At 60.4% G+C, this 13,884-nt stretch overlaps 1 protein-coding gene and 1 long non-coding RNA gene across 2 annotated transcripts in view; both read right to left on the reverse strand.

Annotated features, from left to right (window-relative positions):
- Positions 1-13,884, reverse strand: part of C3H7orf50 (chromosome 3 C7orf50 homolog) — a 126,233-nt gene that overhangs the window by 12,084 nt on the left and 100,265 nt on the right. The gene's annotated exons all lie outside the window — the stretch shown is intronic.
- LOC112620595 lies at positions 9,171-13,180 on the reverse strand. The gene is made up of 2 exons (XR_003118553.1): positions 13,007-13,180; positions 9,171-11,761 (listed from the first exon to the last, which is right to left on the reverse strand). It is a non-coding gene; the product is annotated as an uncharacterized LOC112620595 (long non-coding RNA).

A 13,884-nucleotide genomic window follows, 5' to 3' on the forward strand; every position in this document is an offset into this window, starting at 1 on the left:
ATACCCACACACCCAGACACCTACACACCCACCCACACACCCAGACACCACACCCAGACACCCATAAACACCCACACCGATACCCACACACCCACCCATAGACACCCATACCCAGACACACACCGACACCCACAAACACCCACAGATACCCACAAACACCCAGATACCCAAACACACCCACACACCCACCCAACACACCCACACCCACACACCCATTTACAAATACCTACACCCCCACACCCACCCACCCACACACTCCCACGCCGACACACCCACAGCCGCACCCCTAGAGCCTGCAGGGGGTCCATAGCAAGAGGCAAGGCCTGGGGGGCGAGGGGCACCCACCCGGGCAGGTGCCCGGCACAGAGAGGCTGAACAGTCCTGGTGGCAAGGCCTGGGCCGCCCATACACACAGGTGGGAGGCTCTGAGACCCACCAGGCCAGGCCTGCAGGGCTCTGAGAAGCGAGTATTTTCATGGTAGGGATGTGGACACCCCCAGGGGAGCCTGGTGACTGACCGGCTCCAACCAGCTCCACGTCTACCTCCTAGGCCCACAGCTGCCAACGGGGCAGGCACAGCAGAACACCTGGCCCTGAAACACAAAACCCCTCCTGGCACAGGCCCAGCCTCTGCCCCCACCCTGTGGGCCACGCAGGCCGCCGCTGATGACGCAGGCCAAAGTCCATAACACTGTTAGGGTTGCAGAGGGGCCGCCGCAGTGGCCAAGGGCCTGTCAGCCCACATGTGTGGGGCACCTGGAGAGGCCCTGAGCAGGTGGGCAGGCCCTGTAGCAGGGTCCCAGGTTGGTGGCCAGAGCGGTGAGAACAGGGCCAAGGCTGTGGGCAACAGCAACGCAGGCGCTGGCCTGGGATGGATGGCGAGGGGGACCCAGGCCGTCCCATACAGGGGCCAAGCGGGGGACCTGCAGGCCCCGCTGTTTCTCGAAGGTTTCCCGAGTGCCCTGCGCGGGGATGTTTCTTGTGTCAGGCACCAGCCTGGACACTGTGGAAGCAGCTTCCTTCACACCCACCCTTGCTTCTGGCCACCGGCACTCCCGAGCTGACAGGAGTCACAGCCCAAGTCCCGTGCTCCTGAGGCAGCCACTGTGGCCACGAGGCAGGAAGCTCAGGAGCGCCACCAACTGCCCTGGGCTGTACCTGACACTGGCCAGTGCACCTTTAACTTCTCCTAAGTCACCGATGAACCCCGGAAATGATTTCAGCTGAAAAACCCCAAACTCCCATTTCTGTGCTGGGCCTCAACAGAAGACGCAGAGGCAGGTGGAGTGAGGGAGCCACGCCCAGACAGCCACGGGGCCTCGGCGGTGCCTGGCTCCACTCCGTGCCGTCGGCCACCCTGTGCTCACGCTCGCTGCCTTGGGGTGCCCGGCTCCACTCCATGCCGTCGGCTGCCCTGTGCTCACGCTCGCTGTCCTGGACCAAGCGATTCCCCAAGGCTGTGACCATGACGTGAGTGGCCCCAGCTATCTTGGGATGACACAGGCGGGCCCCGGGAGGGTGCAAGCTGGAGGGGGCTGGGGGGCAGCAGGTTCGGGCAGGCTGGAGGGCACAGTCCGCAGCAGGGCCAGGGGGAGTGGGGGCAGTGCGGGAGGGTGGTGGGGCCGCCAGGACCCGCGCTGCCTCTGCTTGGCCTGCACAGTCTCTGGCCCGGAGAGCACAGGTAAGCAAGGCAGGATGGCTGTCACCCACGGATGAGCAGCGGACAACTTTCTCCAACTGCCACCCACGTGCCGCCCCTCCAAAGAACGTGGGGTTTCATTGGCAAACACTTTTAGCAAACTTGCCACTATCATCACATAGAGCTCCCAAAGTTGCCCCAAGGGCTTGTAAATTACCTAAGTACACACCAAAAACTTTTTAAAACAATCCAAGTGTCGGCCAGGCGTGGTGGCTCATGCCTGTAATCCCAGCACTTTGGGAGGCCGAGGCGGGCGGATCACGAGGTCAGGAGATGGAGACCATCCTCGCTAACACGGTGAAACCCCGTCTCTACTCAAAAATACAAAAAGAAAAAATTAGCCGGGCGTGGTGGCAGCGCCTGTAGTCCCAGCTACTTGGGAGGCTGAGGCAGGAGAATGGCGTGAACCCGGGAGGCGGAGCTTGCAGTGAGCCAATATCACGCCACTGCACTCCAGCCTGGACAACAGAGCGAGCCTCCGTCTCAAAAAAAAAAAAAAAATCCAAGTCTCAAAAAGCCTGTGAGGGTCACTTCTACGGACTTGAGTTTCAGGCCTAGGACGCAAAGCCTGGCGCAGTGGCCAGGGCTCACTCCAGGCTCCTGCCGGCTCCAGGATTCTGGGAAGGGGCAGACTTTGGGCCCGCTGGAGCCCCTCTAGGCCCAGGGTCCACCCCACAGACCCTGCAGGCTGGGCCACTCTCCAGGAAGAGGTGTGCTGGGAGGCTTTGAGCCGACACTGTCAGGACAAGAGTCTCTCTCCTAACATGACGGCTTTCGGACACAGATGGGACGGGCCCTGTGGAAGGAAGCACTGGCCTGTCACAGATGTGTAATGTCTAAAGCCGGCATCTCTGGACCATCCCAGTGCAAGCAGAAAACCGTATAAAAGTACAGTCACCCTATCTCAATGCTAGGACAGTCTCCAGCATTTCAGACTTGACGACATACAGACACTCAAATGAAGTATAGAAAAATAAAAATTCCAGCTACACATTCTCTTCCCTGCGGTTAGATGTCTTCAGGATTACATTTGAAAACGCATAGAGGCCGGGCGTGGTGGCTCAAGACTGTAATCCCAGCACCGAGACGGGCGGATCACGAGGTCAGGAGATCGAGACCATCCTGGCTAATACGGTGAAACCCCGTCTCTACTAAAAAATACAAAAAACTAGCCGGGCGAGGTGGCGGGCACCTGTAGTCCCAGCTACTCGGGAGGCTGAGGTAGGAGAATGGCGTAAACCCGGGAGGCGGAGCTTGCAGTGAGCTGAGATCCGGCCACTGCACTCCAGCCTGGGCGACAGAGCGAGACTCCGTCTCAAAAAAAAAAAAAATAGGCCGGGCGCGGTGGCTCACGCCTGTAATCCCAGCACTTTGGGAGGCCGAGACGGGCGGATCACAAGGTCAGGAGATCGAGACCATCCTGGCGAACCCGGTGAAACCCCGTCTCTACTAAAAAAATACAAAAAACTAGCCGGGTGATGTGGCGGGCGCCTGTAGTCCCAGCTACTCGGGAGGCTGAGGCAGGAGAATGGCGTGAATCCGGGAGGCGGAGCTTGCAGTGAGCTGAGATCCGGCCACTGCACTCCAGCCTGGGCGACAGAGCGAGACTCCGTCTCAAAAAAAAAAAATAAAATAAAATAAAATAAAATAAAAACAAAAGAAAACGCATAGAACAATTCAATGGGCATGAAAAGCTTCATACAGGACATGCACCCACACAGATAAACTGCAACCCTAGGACTGGGATGGTGACACGGCCTGTCACTGCGCCTACACTGTATTTTACAACGTGAACACTTTCACAGACTACCTCAAGCAACGCGGCACACGCGCAGTTAAACACGAAATCCTTACCATCAGGCAATGAAAATGTTCCCTGTACTCAGCAAACACACTGAAAACAAACCAGAGCCAAACTCTACAGGCTGGGAGGAGCAAAGTGGATCAGTGGCCACGGCAGCTTCCAGAGGAGAGAGCCCTGAGATTCTTACAGAGAAGCTGACACTGTTTGAGACAATACAACCGCATGAAAACTGTTTTTCCTTTACGCCTATAACTCCTGGCAAGAGACACATAGAAGAATGACAATCATTTGATTTGAAAAGGTTCCTGTAGACTTGACTGAGGCAGCAGAGCCCCAAAGGCTCCCTTCCGCCCACCTCGCCTGTCCATCTGTGTGACACAGGCCCGTCGTGAGCCGTGCTCCCAGCGTGAGATGCCACAATGCACTGGCTCTTTCTGCAGATGTCCGAGGCGGGTAACACGTGCTAGTCGCATCCCAACCAAAAGAACCGGCAAAAATAAAACCATCATCATTTTCCAGGTTTCTGAGTTTAAGCCAACAGGAAACACGGGAGAAACACGCGGCGCTCCATAAAGCCGGCCTGGCACAACTCTGGCACCAGGTTCCTGCACTGGACACCAATCTTCAAGGTTCTGAATTTTCCTAAGTGACGACTGTGAACATCACATACACAGAAATGAGCCCCGAGAAGGGTATGTCGGCCGCCGGCCATGGCAACGTTTGGGTTGGTCTCACCTTGTCCCAGCCTGAGTCCGGATCTCAGATCCCGGCACCGATTCCGTCTACAGCCCCTTCTTCCCTGCGGGTCCTCCCTGCCCTGCAGGGATGTGCTGACTCAGTGCACTGAGCACAGGGGTGTAGGCTGTGCGGTGAGAACTCCGGGGCTGGGAGGAGCAGGCAGCCTTGGTCCAGCAGGTCCTGTGTGGGGGCCGCGTTACTGGGCAGGGCCTGACAGGATTGCTGTGGGCTCTGAGAACAGCCCGAAAGGACAGTGACCCCTGCCCAGTCTCTCCAGCCTGGGAATGAGCCTCCCCAGCCACGGCCTCACACCAGGGACATGTGACGGGAAGTGGCCTTGGTGGCTCCTGGGTCCCTGCTAAATTGTGGGGGAGGGGAGTGCCAGGGGGTGAGGAAAGAGAGGTGGGGTCAGGAAGAGGCGTAAGCTCCCTGTCCCCTGGGTGTGAGAGCCGGTGTGGGCTCCCTGTCCCCTGGGTGTGAGAGCCAGTGTGGGTTCCCTGTCCCCTGGGTGTGAGAGCAGGTGTGGGCTCCCTGTACCTCGGGTGTGACAGCAGGTGTGTGGGCTCCCTGTACCCCCCAGGTGTGAAAGCAGGTGTGTGGGCTCCCTGTCCCCGGGTGTGAGAGCAGAGGCGTGGGGTCCCTGTTCCCCTGGGTGTGACAGCAGGTGTGGGCTCCCCGCCCTCCCCCCGGGTGTGACAGCAGGTGTGGGCTCCCTGTCCCCCAGGTGTGAGAGCAGAGGTGTGGGCTCCCTGTTCCCCTGGGTGTGACAGCAGGTGTGGGCTCCCTGCCCTCCCCCCGGATGTGACAGCAGGTGTGGGCTCCCTATCCCCCGGGTGTGAGAGCAGGTGTGTGTGGGGGGGCTGGGGGTGAGGAAAGAGAGGTGGGGTCAGGAACAGGCCTCAGTTCTTTGTCAACCTGAGGCTCAGGGAGGAATGTGCAAGTCCCTGTCTCATAAGCAGGGTTTGGGCCATCGGGAGACCCTGCGGAGGCTGGGCTCATGCAAGCTGTCAGCTGCCAGTGCCCACAGGCATCCACGCTACTCTGGATTCAGGGTTTAGAAAAAATCCTCTGTTCCAGCCAGACCTTCCCGTGTCCCCTCAAGTCTAAGGGAGCAGAGCCTTCACCTAAGAAAGGAGGGCAGAGTGGGGAGACCCAGGGCTGACCAGAAGGCAGGGAGGGGACGAAGGGCTGACCCAGAAGAGCAGGGAGGACCCAGGACTGACCCAGAGGGTTGGGGGGACCCAGGACTAACCCAGAGGGTCAGAAGGACTGAAGCTGCGGCCTGTGTGGCCCCTAATGCCCGGCCCTCATGGAGACACCAAGGCAGGAGTGTGTCCTGACACCTGGCCTGAGCGTCCTTGGTGGGCAGCTCCTCACCCACAGTGAAGCGAGGCCAAAGGCTGAGTGCTGACCGCCACTCTCCTTCCTCCGGAGGCCCCTCTGTGAGCAACGCCCATGTGATGCGAATGTCACCTGACCAGACGGAAATACTCCCGGCCGGGGCCCTGCAGTGACCCTGGACCAGCGTCTGTCCGGGCGGGACTGTCTAGTGTCTGAGGTGTCACATAAGGATCCCAGACAAAACACGCTCCCCCTCCGGTGTCACGCCAGCGCACACCAGTGCACAGCAGCACACGTCAGCGCACAGCAGCACCCACCCACGCACCTTGGATGACTTCTGCGCATTTCATTGAGGATGTGGGGTCTGTGGAGAGCCCAGACCACTCAGAAGCCTCGTGTCTGAGGATCACGCAGGCCCAATGCACCTCATGCTGTGGGTGTCGGGCCACTGCCTCTGGCCCCAGGCTCAGGCTCCCTGGGGAAGCGGTGGCCTTGTCGGAGGACAGACTGGCAGAGAAAGGACCCATTGTCTCTCAGAGGGAAGATAAAGAGCTCCCTGCTCAAATCGGAGCTGCAGGGAAGGACGCCCCCCAGCCCGGCCTGCCGTGCCCTGCTGTGCGGGTCAAGGGGTCACCCGGCCTGGACCCTGTCCAGTAGACGTGCAGGGGACAGTGTCAGTGAGGCAGGTGCTGCTGTCCTACAGTGCCAGCCGGGTGACGGGGCCAGGGCTCCAGTGTTGCTGTGTCAGGCCCTTGGGGAGCATCCCTGGATCGCAGGGGAGGTGGGGAGGGCTCCGCACAGCGGGGTGGAGAACAGCAAGACAGCTACACACCCTCCTGCACCTTCTTCTCGGCAAACAAGCCACGGACTCAATACTTACAAACTTTCCCAAGGACTTCTCTGGTGGGATCTCGTGTAGAACCCCAGCATGTGAAATGACCGCCGTGGGCAGCTGCAGATGGCAAGGTACGAGCTTCTCCGCCCCCGCCCCCAATTGCACACAAGGCCAGGCGCTCCGGGGCCCAGTGTCCAGGGCTCAAAACTACATGCGCAAATTCCTGGACTCAAGCCGCGTGCCCTTCTGCGGGGGGAGACTGGGTTTTGGAGTGCAAACGTGAGTCCTGGGGAGCAGAAGCCCGAGGAGCACCTGGGGCAGCTCCCCCGACTTGGCTCATGCGATTCGATCCAGGAAAGCACAAGTCCCTCGGCACACCCAGGTGACGGTGATGACGGCCCACAGGCGTGGTGCCTGGATCACACTGGACAGGCTGTGTCCTGGTGCACTCGAGGCCGCCTGGACAGGGCAACCAACCCTCAGTCCACCAGGAGCCTCGCTGCACTGTTGGTGAGCCACAGTGGAGATGGCAGCTCAGGAGGGAAGGACGGGAACCCTGGACACGTGCACATGGGGCCTGTGTCACCCCACCCTGCCCCCCGTCCCACGACGACAGATGCAGGCCTTCGGGGAGGCATGTCCCCACCCACCAGCGCCTCCTGGACCACGAGCTCCTCTGTCTCCTGCATCGCCTCAGACCCCACCCAGGAGTTCCAAGGTCAGGAGCCCGGACCCACATCCCACATCCCACAGCCCTCTCACGGGGCACCTGTAGGGATTCTGTTCCAGTTTAAAGAAAACCTTAATCAGATTTATTACCCCAATTATTAGAATTCCATAGTGTTAACTCACAGTAATAAACTGCTTTTTCTGAGAAACAAGAGTTTTTTTAATTAAGCCTTTTGAGGCAACTACAGGCGACAGCCGTCATGAGGGAACATGGGACGCCCACGTGCCCTCCACCACCTCCTCCCAGGGCAACCCTCGTAGAGTAGCCAGGACCACCTTCGGATCCGCACTGTGAAATGACAGTCCCACGACCAACAGCATCGATGGGGTCTTCTTAATGATCAGAAACACACCGGGGATTAATTTACCGTTATTCCACAAAATACACAAGCTCTCAAATTCTTTAAAGGTGAATCCCCCCAACTGTCCTCCCTCCCATTACTTCCTCCCAAGGACACCAGTGGAACGTCCCACGCTCTCCCCCTTCCACGTTTGTACTGATTAAAACACATCATATCAGAAGCGCATATAAGTCCAGGCGCTGCTACAAAGTGTGACGTCTCCGCGGTGAGCTGGCCACTCTGTGGTCCCAGCGCAGACACTGGGGCGGGCGCCGGCTCTGTCGTCGAGGCGCTCACAGGCAGGCACACGTGAGCTCCTGGAGGACAGGGAGAGCGGCCGCCCCACCCCTGCGGAGCATGGGACGCTTCCTGCCGTGGTGGCGTGGCAATGGGTGACGCCTGCCTGTGGCCCCTTCTCAGAGGGACGTTTTAAACGCATGAGGCCTGATGCACAGGCACAGGAGATACATAGGAGCACATGTGGGCATCCGAGTATTTATAGGGTCTGGTGGCTCCTGCAGCTGCAACATGGGCCGAGCGTGACATGTGAGATGTCCCCAACAGATGGCACGGGGAGCACCCACACCCGCCACTGCTGGATCTGCGGAAGCTCGTGTCAGCTGGAGGTTAGTGAAGACACACAGGGGTTCATTCTCCACCCAGGTTCAAACTCCCTGAACTCACGAGACCCAGGCTGAAGACATGGACAGACTGCCAGCCCCAGCGCCCCTCTAACACCACACCTGAGGCCCCCTGGGAATCTGGGACCCCATGCAGGGTCCCCCGCAGGCTCCTTCCTAGGAAGGAGGTTCCTGCCCTACTCCACATTTCTCCCCATCCAAATTCCAACTCGTTCCAACTGGGCCCTGAAGAACATGACGAAGACCATGGGGCCCTCTTCCCAAGAAACACACACACACACACACAGAGACAGCAATGTGCTCAGACCCCAATCCCTGGCAGCCTGACTCCTCATTCTATAGAGAAGGGGTGAGGATCTCCGGGGTGACTGCTCACATCTTGGCACATGTAGAAGGCAGGGCTGGAGCAGCGGCCCCTGCAGCCCAGGCCAGGGGACTGGAGGCCCTTCCACAGAGGCTTTTTCTTGTTGACACATGGTCTTGCTCTGTGGCCCAGGCTGGAGTGCAGTGGCATCATCACAGCTCACTACAGCCTTGACCTCCTGGGCTCAAGCAATTCTCCCACCTCAGCCTCCCAAGTAGCCAGGACCATAGGCATGCGCCACCACGCCTGGCCAGTTTTTAAATTTTTTTAGAGATAGGACCAAGGCTGCTCTCAAACTCCTGGTCTACAGTGATCCTTCCGGCCAGCCTCCCAAAGTGCTGGGATTACAGGTGTGAGCCCACGGTGCGCAGCCCCCACTTTCTTCTTAAAAACCCTGCAGCTTGGCTGACAGCGGGACCTGCCTCCCTACACCCACCTGGAGGAGCTCAGAAGCCTCAGCTCAAGGGGAGCCCTTGCCAGAGATGTGGGACCAGGAATGGGCCCCACAGAGCCCTGCCCGTGGGCTTCCTAAACAGCTTGAGTTCAGCTGCACACACTAACGATGTAGGCGGGTTGCAACAAACAGCAGGAAATGGACCCATAGGGGCAGGAGAGACGTGGGAGCCCCATAGGGGCAGGAGAGACCTGGGAGCCCCAGGTGCCTTTGATGGCCAGTGCTGAATTTCACAAGCAACATTAGAAACTTTTTATTTCTGCTTTTCTCTTAACCCAAGGGTGAAAATGGAAACCCGCGGTGTGGGGCAGTCTGCTAAACGCTAGGATGAGGGCAGGGAACGAGAGCCACCCTCCCCGCTGCCACCTGGCCCTCAAGAGCCTTCCCAGGGGCTCTCTAGTTTCAGCCTCTCCTCGCTGAGTCAGACAGTGCTGCCGGCCTGGACGGGAGGAAGACCCAGGCTGGAGTACAGAGGAGCACTTTCTATAAAGATCAGATCAGGTTTCTGGAAACAAAAAGCCCCAAGAACCTGCGAACAGCTATTTAGACTTGATGCACACGCCACCATTTCACAGGTGTCCATTCCCAGCACCACGCACGCCCATCTCCAGCTGGAGCACACTCTTCAGTGTGGAAGACAAAAGGAGCAGACAGAAGACAACCCCGGGGAGCTGGGGGAGAGGTGGGGGCTCCTCCCACATTCCTGGTCTGTTCTGGTCAGAGGTGTCACAAGGGAAGGTGTGGAGATGCAGCTGATGGGGACATGGGGCAAACGCGCCCCCTTCCCCCCCCACACCTGCCCAGCCAGAAGGAACCAGTCAGCAGCTAGCAGCAGCTCAGTCCTGACTGCTGGAGACCCAGCCCCAGGGGCAGCCAGGTTGGGATCCCCTGCTCTGGGCCTGGAGGTAGTTGTGGGCCAGGGTGGAGGCTGGAGAAGTCAGGTACCTCCCCGCAGAGCTCTGCAGGGGCCAGTCTGCTTAGGCTATCAGCTTCATCACTGGGGTGGTGGCTGCTAAGAGTGAAGCCTGTAGCTGGTACCTCAGGGACCTAAATAAGAACCACTCCCTGTTCCAAGGATCCTAGGTGGGCGGAGGATGAGAAGCAGCTGAGCCTACAGGGCGCAGGAAACTCACTGGGGTGTGGGTGCTAGGGACTTGGGTTTGGGGCTGTACTGAGCAAGCCTGTTGGTGGGGGGACAGTGCTGGCAGTGAGTGAGGAGGTGCACAAATCAGGTCGGGGACGGGGACTCTGTCCTGGCACCACTGGGGCACAGGACACTGGCTCAGGTGTCAACTGAGGATCCCCCCAGTGTAGGCGAGGGGCTCACAGCCGCTGAGGCCTGTGGACACAGCTTTGTGTATTCTGAGGTCACAGAGCACAAGAGGTTGGTGGGTGCGATGCGGACCGACCTCGCCCGTCCAGGAGGAATGGGGCTGGTAACAGAGCCCTGTAACCACTCAGCACTGGCAGAGGTTGTGTGGCTCCCCAGTGGAGCTAAGGGCTGGTCTCCGTATTCCCCTGCGCTCTGGAAACTCCTGCATCGCTAGCTTCGGGCCCTTCACTGCCTCCCTTGGGCCTCCAGAGGCAGGCTGGGGTTCTCTCCTTTCTCAGCCTCTACGGCCAGTGTCTGCCACAGGACGGACACCCACCAGGGCACTGCCTGGGATGGACGGCTCCCTTCTGCCCCGGTCGGGTGGGCCGCGCAGCAGCTGAAGCTTCAGCTGCCGTGGAGGGAACAGTGAACTGCTGGGCAGAAGCAGAAGCGAGCCTCCTGGAACTCCTGACCCCAGATCCCAGAGGCCCTGCCCCCTTGTCACCTCCCAGAATGTTGGCAAGGCCTCTAGGTGACTTTCACCCACATCCACATCCAGGGGAGTGACACAGGCCCCTAGGCTCCGGCTCCCCACTGAATGGCAGCTTTGTATCCACACGTGTGGCTGGGCGGCTCTAATTTGAACTTAAACATACGGATGCTGTCTAACAATTCACGACACTTCTCGTTTCTTTTGCTACTATTGGGCCAGTTGAGGGTGGAGCCCAGCTGCACCTGGCACTGCTGAGGAGCCTATGCGAGCAAGTGCTCCGGCTGCTGGGCGGGCAACAGCTGACCTGGGAGGCAAGGGTCCAGCAGGGCAGTGCTTCTGTGTTGCCAGAGGCTGTGCTGCAGCTCCCTGCCAGGGCCACGTCCTTCCTAGCTGTGAGAACATGAACCTGCCTCAGCTTCCCTGTGGAGGCCGCCGCTAACTAGCAGTCGGAGGCAGTGTTGTTTCTAAGCCGGGAAGGCGGCTCCCGCAGGGGCAGCAGGGGCAGGGCTGAGCAGCCGCTAGGCACTCAGCCGCTGCCAACCACACAAAGCCTGCTTCTCAACCACTCGCAGGAAAGCGGCTCGCACTTGCTCCCCATTCTTCAATGCTGATTCTGCCACTTTACTGAAAATCACGTTATTAACGTTTGAAAAACACATGGGAAACGTGCAAAGACATCCACGCCCCTCAGTCGCTGCCGCTCCAGCACCTGGCTCCGAAGCCTGTGCAGAAGGCGAGGCTCCTGCGGCGCCCGAGAGGGCCTGGCACGCTCCCCGTGGAAGGAACCAAGCTACTCCGCACGTGGATTTTCTAGCGCGCAGCCCACTTCATCAGGCAGCCTCTGCGCTTCATCCTGCCGGCGTGACCGGTGTGCTCTGTAGTGTCAGGAAACTGCAGCGCTTTGAGTATAAACTGAAAACAGCAAAACTACATTCTCATCTCAGAGGCTCCTTCCTTCTCCCCCACGAGGTCACCTGGGCCCGGAGGCACAGCACCAGCCGTGCAGGAGCCTCGAAGATGTTTGAGCGACGGGAAAAAAACAAAACATTTTACCGCCTCTAAAATGAGGAAATGACAGAATCAAAATTAAACGTCCGTGAAGTGGATCATTACGTCAATTTTGTTGTTACACATAGTTGAAAACACTCACATTTGGGAACTAAGTATGTGTTAGGTTTTCTCACTCTGCCACAGCTCTTCAGTGAACACAACGAACTCATAAAAATCACACTGTCAATTCGGTGAGTTACTCATAACCAAAGGACTCTGAAACAATGGTCACCATTCCTGGTCACCATTCCTGCCGTCTCTGTAGCCCTCTGAGGCCCAGCAGCAGGCTCTCTGTGCGGATGCCTGGACGCCGCAGCTGAGGACGCTCCGAGGATACAGCGCAGGTCCGAGGATACAGCGCAGGACCAGCGTGGGGCCGCCACCTGCCCGGGCCACCGCCTCCTCGGAAGATAAAAGACTCGCTCCAAACACCTCTGCGCTCTCCCACCCACCCAAACCCGGCTGACCCCGACGCAGCAGCGGCGGAGCCTCTGGAAGGAGCTGCGGGCCCGCTCCGCAGTCCTCAGGAAGGCTCCCGAGTAAAGCTAACCCGACTGTTTTCATTATGAGTCTTTGCTTTAGTGGACACAGCTTCACACTAGCACCCACCGCGCCATGGGGGGGCCGCCTCGCCCCAGCCAAGGAAGCCCCGGGCTTCCGGGCGCCCGACGGGGTCCTCTCCCCCGGCACAGGGAGAGGCGAGGCGGCGCTGCGGGCGACACAGGTCCTCCTAGGGATCACGAGGCGGCCGGCGACTCTAGACCACCCGGGGTCCTCAGAGGTCGTGTCTCCCCCAGGGGCTGCTGCATCGCGGCTGGGGGCCCGGCCCGCCCCCACAGTGCAGGGGTGCGCGGCCGGTTGCGGGGGCGCTCGAGGGGTCGCAGCGCCCGCAGGGCCTGGACCCCCACCCCGCCACCCGCGGTCCGGCCCTGCGCCCCCAGGAGAGTAAGTGGGAGGAGGCGCGGGACCGTCCAGGGCCTGCCCGGGGAACGGCGCGCAGCGGAGCCCCGAGAAGCGCTGCTCGGTCGGCCCGGGGTCTGTAGAGCGGAGCGGGGCCCGCAGCAGCGCCCGGACGCCACGGCCTCCCGCGGGAGCGCCCACCTGTCGCCGCGGGGCGGGGCGGGGCTGGAGCAGGACCCGTCCCTTTCCCTCCCCTTTTCTCCCCTCCCTGCAGCACCGGTCCGGCCGCGGCCCCGAGCACTGACCTCTGCCCCGGTTGTCAGGTCCCGCGGGCACGTACGGCGCCGGGGCACGGATGCGGCCGCAGTGCGCACCGCGCAGTCCGCACCTCCAGCAGCCGCAGCGCCCCCGCACTGCGCATGCCCGGCCGGCCCGGCGCGGCTGGAACCAGATCCAGCCGGCTGGACGGTGACGCCAGCTCGCCCGCGGGGGCGGGACCTCGGCGCGGGGGTGGGAGAGCGGGGGCGGGGCTTCGGCGCTGGGAGGGCGTGGGTGGACCCTGCTGCAGCCCCACCGCCCCTCAGACCGGGCTGCTCTGGCCGCCCCGGGCCTTCGGTCCAACTGTGCGAACGGCGTGGAGCGCGCACCCCCCGCCCCCGCGCAGTGTCGCTGCACGTACTTGCCTCTGACCGCCCCCACCCAGCGCCCATCGTCCCCCTACTTATCTCCCCCATCTGCCTCCATTATCTTCTCATCTCCCCCAATCTGCCCCCATAGACCCATCTCCCCCAGTCTGTCCCCATCTCCCCTAGTCTGTCCCCATCCCCCCAGTCTGTCCCCACCTCCCCCAGTCTCCCCCTATCGCTCCCCCAATCTGACTCCATGCCCCTCATCTCCCCCAGTCTGCCCCCATCTTCCCCAGTCTGCCATCTCCCCAATCTGCCCCATCTCTCCCCAATCTGTGTCCCCCATCTCCCTCAATCTGCTCCCATCTTCCCCAATTTGCCATCTCCCCCAGTCTGCCCCTATCTCTCCCCCAATCTGACTCTATGTCCCTCATCTCCCCTAGTCTGCCCCATCTCCCCCAATCTGCCCCTAATCTCTCCCCCAGTCTGACTCCACGTCCCCCCATCTCCCCCAGTCTGCCCCCATCTCCCCTGTCCAGGCCCTGCAGGCAGAAGCC

Source organism: Theropithecus gelada, chromosome 3 (genome assembly GCF_003255815.1).
Source record: "Theropithecus gelada isolate Dixy chromosome 3, Tgel_1.0, whole genome shotgun sequence".
Lineage (NCBI taxonomy): Eukaryota > Metazoa > Chordata > Mammalia > Primates > Cercopithecidae > Theropithecus > Theropithecus gelada.